The following is a 6,061-nucleotide window of genomic DNA, read 5'->3' as shown; positions in this document are numbered from 1 at the left end:
AATTTACAAGACAAATTAGCTCACAGGGAACTTTGAAAAATCTTATCTAAGGCATGTCATTAATAAAATAATTGTCATTAATAAAACATATTTAGTACTTTGGATAACTTCATATGCAATAATGTTAAACATTTTAGATAAATGTTTTAGCTTTTTTAAAACTTAATAATATATGAAATTAATGAAAACTGCAAGATAAACGACACTGTTACTGGAACCACATAATTACATTGTTAAAATAAAACACGGCAAAGAATTGTAAAATAGAAAAAATGAACTACTGCATTACAAATGTAAACTCTAGTGTAGATATATTTTTTAAATTATTTTTAATTAGGGCAAAATTAATACTTACAATTTTTGCAATGGAAAATATTATGTACCACACAAAAATATATATGTTTTGTTAACCGCCTTTTTACATTCTGCTTATTTTCATAGTAAATATGACCACATTTGACCAGTGTCTCCTATTCAAAAAGCAGACTTTGGTGCACTCAAATCTGCTTTTTTGTATTGAACTTGGCTAAATACAACAAGAAAGGAACAGTGATAACAAATTTTGTTCTTACTGCTGAAAATAGATTTAAAAAAAAATCAAGCTCAAGATTATTTGAAAACTGGAAGCCTTAATAAAGTGGAAATTTAAAAAAAAATCTTTGAACTAAATTGAATTTTTTTTTTTGTTATAGCGCAACTGAGTGAAATATTTGGACTTTAAGACCACTGTCAGGTGTCATCAAGGATAAAAACATAAGAAAGCCAAGAGTCGATGTCCAAGATGGTACTCCAAATATCCAAATTAAACAACCAATATAAGCAAATGAAAAAAATAATGAAAGACACTTAACCAAAATACATGTGAACAAATTTGAGCTTTGGATCAACAATTTCTCACACATCCCTTTAGAAAAAAAAAATCTCTTTGCTGAATTAAAATATTGCTTGCTTAGCTTATCTTTTAGTAGGTAAGACAAATTCATATCACTGTGTGAAAAATTATTAGGTAAGTGAGTGTTTTGACCATAACATTATTTTTAGGCGTATTTTATAACTCCAACCTAGATAAAATTGAATTCTTAATGGTTTTAATGGCAGGTGATGCATATATGTGGAATGACCTTGGGATATCAACACCCTATGTCAGGGTTGTCCAAAGTTAGTCCATGCTTTAGTTCTCTCCCTGGTGGTAGTGACTGCCTTTTCAGCAAGTCAATGTTCTTCTTAGGCCTTCCGATGAGCCATCGTTGGATCCAGGTGTGTTAAACCAGGAAGAGAAGAACTAAAACATAAAGGATGCCAGCCCTCGAGGATTGGCACCTTGACATAGGGCACCAGCACCCTTTGTCAAGGTGGGCCTATGTGGCAGTCTTTTTTCTTTAGGAAAAATGGTCCAAAAAGAAATTCAACTGGCTATGAAAAGCCAAAAATACTCAAAAGTCTCTCGGAGGGATGCTGTAGTCTTGTTAAAATGTTGGGGTGCGATCACAGAACGGTTTTTTTGTGTGTGTTTGTTTTGCAAATAATCTACAGGGTCGCTAGAAATGTGCTGAGAAAACAAGATGCAAAGGAACTCCAAAGGAAAGAATATAGTAGACATATCTATTTTGGATATGAGAAGAAGTAAGCGTGACACCATCAGGAACCCATTATCTTCCAGTTCTGTAATATTCCATAACTGTTGTAGCTCATAAACATGGCCAAAGTAAAGACGGCTGAAACCAAACCTGAAGAAGACACATCAGCTGTAGTGTCTAAACACGGTGATGCTGCCTTCACCATGTTTCGCTCTAGGGACATTTGTATCATGACATTGTGCACTGTTAAGTTTTCCACCAAACAAAGCTTTTTACATGTAGACCAAACTGACAAGAACATCGTTTTTCACACGTTTCTCTGTCTTCTGCATCAGTGGCTCTCAACAGTAGACTTCAGCATTCAATGTCGATGATTTAGGTGTTTCCCTGCTTCCAAGGGCCAAAATACCCTGGTTTGGAGAACCATTGCACTTGCTGACTGTTTTCTTCTTGCCAATGTTCCACGAAGATCCGATTTGCAGAGCGCGCCTGTTGACTGATCCTCCCACCTGAGGTGTGAATCTCTGCAGTTCTCCTAGAACTACCATCAGCCGTTTGACTTCTTTTCTGATTGATACCCTTCTGTCTCTTGCTGACCTGTCAGGAAAAGTACACGGCCATGTCTTGACATTCTTTATGCTTTCAAATCATGAATTAAACATTGCTTTGTAAGATGATCAAAGCTTTAAGCTTCCTCCCTGACCTGTTTGCTGTGTTCTTTGGTCTTCATCATGCTGCTTGTCCTCCAATGTTCTCCAACAACCTTCGGAGGCCTTTCATAGAACACCTGCATTTACACTGAGACTCATAATTGCTGATTCAGTGAGGTCTTGTGTTCTAATTAGTGCTGTCAATCGATTAAAAAAATGTAATCAGATTAATTACACTCTAGCGCTGTGATTAATCTCTATGCGTAATGTTCTAAGCTTGAAATGTAAATATGCACGTTGTTGAAGAAAAGGTTTTATTGTCCCAAAAGCAACATATCGTAAGATTCTCGGTATTTCAGGTTTTCATATTTAGGATGTTTTAGAATAAGTAATTTTGTTTCAAACATTAGAAACGTTAACTTTGGACTGTTTGTGGTTCAGTTGAAGGATAACTCATTGTTGCAATAACTACATATTACGTTGGTTTTATTCAAAGTCCAATGTTGTGTTTTTTAAAGTGAACTTTGCTGCTGAGCACACCAGACTGACTCTCTGCTCATCTTTTCTATCGTGTTTGAGACTCTACATCGCTGACCACAGTACAAGACCGTAGGACACACTGCTGTGAAGTAAGTGACCCTCTGCAGGAAAGAGACTGATAGGTCAAAACAGGTCATGCGATTAATGTGCATTATGTAACATTAACGCGTTTCCAGACTAATAGCATGCGTTAGCGCGTTAACCGTGCCACAATTTTAAAGATGCAAAGATGTCAAAGAGGTGGTACGGCAAAAAAAATATGACCTCTATTGTGTTTTGGCTCTCTGTAAACACCTGAGAGCGTTCAACAGAATGCCAAAAATCATTTAATTGACAACAACACAAGAATGATGGTAGTTTCCCAAAAAAGTGTTCTCATGCTCGGCAAGCTTAAAACTCTCTGTTCCTGTATTATAGTCTCTCCTCCCTGCTGAACACTTTGGGCCTCTCCAGCTCTGTGGGAGCCGCCATCTTCCTGGATCAGGTCCTGACGCTGTTTTGCAGTCAAACCCTTCCATACTCAGCTCCTCGCTCACACACCCCTCCCACCAGAGTTTTCAATCAATTAGTGCTGTTCATTAGTGGGAACAGCGCAGAGGGTTGAAAAAAAAAAGAAATTTGACTCTCAACCCGATCAAAAACCTAACTTCATTGGCAGAAAAAACCTGCAAGGCCGACTTGCACATGCAGCGGTCTTTTATTATTACTTTTTTTATATACGACTTTCTTGATTGAGGAATTCTTTTCATCTTTTTAATATTGCTCACCAAGCAGCAGATTAGACGTGATAAAGGTGACCGTTTCTTCATGCTCACATCGGGGAACCGGACAAGTGCAACCATTATCGACTGCATTGACAAGGATGGCACAGCGTCCCTGCACGGTTTGAAAGAAATGAATGTGGAATACTGACATGGTCTTAGTCCATTGTGAAAGGAAATCTTTTTTTTTTGTTAATAAAATATTCATTCAAACCCAAAGCTTTTCTAAACTGAGAGCTGATAAAGCAATCAATAGCGCTGAGGATCTGTGGAGACTAAAATAAGAAGAAAGCCACAGCAAGGACAGAGAATCTGTAGACTTGAAAGAAGAAAAGCGGTAATGTTGGACTGGATATAATAATATGGTCATGATGAATAGTTGTAGGTCAGATGTTTTGTGCCCTTTATTCATCTCCGTCACATAAAACATGTTGGCACTGGAACAGTACGCACAAGAAGGCTGGAGCTTAGAAGACACCTCCCCTCCTCCTCGCATGTTTAACCGTACCGTCTTTCACGAGCTTTTTCGTGAAATCAAAACAATAAAAGAAAAAAAAAAAAACATTTGAAATAAGCAAGGAGAAGGTTTTGATGTTCAAAGATTTCTTTTGACACCAACTTGATGTTACGCGTGAATCGGTTAATTTCTCTTTCGGAGGCGGACAGATAGATGTCGAAATCGGTCACAATAAGACGACCGGCAGCACATCTCAAGTGACTTTGGGTCTTTGTGTGAATGTTTGGATAGTAAGGGATGGCGAATGGAAGAGACATTTGAAACGAATGAAAGCACGCTTTCTGTTCCCCCTCCAACTATTTGTGTTTAAAGAGAAACTTCTGAAACATCTTTGAGGATGTTAATTTAAAAAAAAAAAACAGGATTGAAAATATAAAACTTTGGCTTTCAGCCACAAATTGCCACATCTAACGTGTTTCAAAAGCACAAAAGTAGTTCAAATTTTTTTCAAAAGTGCTAGGAGAAAGTGTTTATCATGCCATGCAATTACACCTGAAACCAGACATTGACCTGCACTGTGTAACAACATCAACTTTTTCTTTTAATGTCCGACTGTAAATCAGAATAAACTTTTCTGTTTTAGGTCAGTTACCGAAATTATTCCAGTTATCCAAAGCCAGAATACTGAGAGAAAGATTTTTCAAACGATTCTGTTATATACTATTCAATTCAGAAATGTCGCATAGTTGTCTTTTGACAAACTTTCCACAATAGTTTGGTGGAATTTTGGCCCATTCCTGACAGAACTGAGTCAGATTTGTAGATTTGAAACATTACTTTTGTTAACTTTTTTTGCATATTAAGGGTCGTTGTCGTATCTCATGCCAACCTTTTTGCTTCACTGTATGAATGGTGTTCTTAGGCTCCTCCCCTTTTCTTTCTAAGATTTATGATGGTCAAACGCTGACAACATCAGACTACTATCCACAAACATAAGGTCTCTTTGCCTTGGCACAAACCTGATTTTATAATAATGGCCTTTTCCATTCTGAACGGCATTTCAGGCTCATTTCACGGTGTGTGCATGACTTCTCTCCTGGTACTTTCACTTCTACCTGCAATCCAGAAATATGACTTTCTAGCTAACCATTTACTCTAAATCGGCCTTTGAGTGTGTGTGTGGTGTGATACTGAAATTCCAATACCAGATCTTTATGCTCTGAAGTCAATTCTCAAATCAAAATGTTGATGATTTTGATGCTTCGGTTATTTGAGGTAATGTATGTCATTCACAAAAATACAGCGGAAAGAAACTGAAATGTTGAGATCTCGTATCAATTCTTTGGTTGGTGGGGACTACTTGTTCATCCGCCTGGCCTGAGTAAGTGCACAATTCATAAGAGCGATGTGCAGTTACTCAATAAAAATAAATACCTAGATTTCACAACAATTTCAATTTGAGTCACACTGGATTGGACAACAGCAACACTTCTTTAAATTTACCAGACACATTATCTGGACTCGATTGGCGTCGGATCGTAACGGAAATCGGTGGCGTCGAACATCGCTAGTGTATGGGGGGGTTGTTGAACCGGATCATACCAGAATGAGATCAAGCATGGCCGATGAAACAACAGCATGTCTCTGGGAAACAGGCCGTGAGAGCTTGTCTCAGTCACTCAGTCGGCTTCGACTCGGACAGCGTTGACGTTTCCAGACCTCTTCACGGCCGGCGGCCTCCGCTCCTCCGGAACAGGTAGACCGTGAAATCTGTGCAGGTAAAGTCAACGTGCACAACTGGTCGGATCGAGGTCGGAAGAGATGGAACAAATGACTTCACGTGCTTGCGAACCCGCCGCACCGGCAGCACGCCTACGCGGCCAGGGACAGACCGAGGGAGCGGATTTAAAGTGACGGCAGCTCCGCTGGCGGCCTGGTTGTCTCGGAGCAGGTAAGTCAGGTAGAGTAAACGCATGCAGCTGGTTTCGCAGAGCAAAGTAGAGGGATGAAGCACACAGATGCAAGAAGAAAAAAGCTACGAGGAGGATGCATGTTGGCATGCATGCACATTGCTGT

This window comes from Poecilia reticulata, chromosome 16, assembly GCF_904066995.2.
Source record: "Poecilia reticulata chromosome 16, P_reticulata-male-v2, whole genome shotgun sequence".
Classification (NCBI taxonomy): Eukaryota; Metazoa; Chordata; class Actinopteri; order Cyprinodontiformes; family Poeciliidae; genus Poecilia; species Poecilia reticulata.
The sequence above is the reverse complement of the archived record's forward strand: the minus strand, read 5'-3'. Positions refer to the sequence as shown.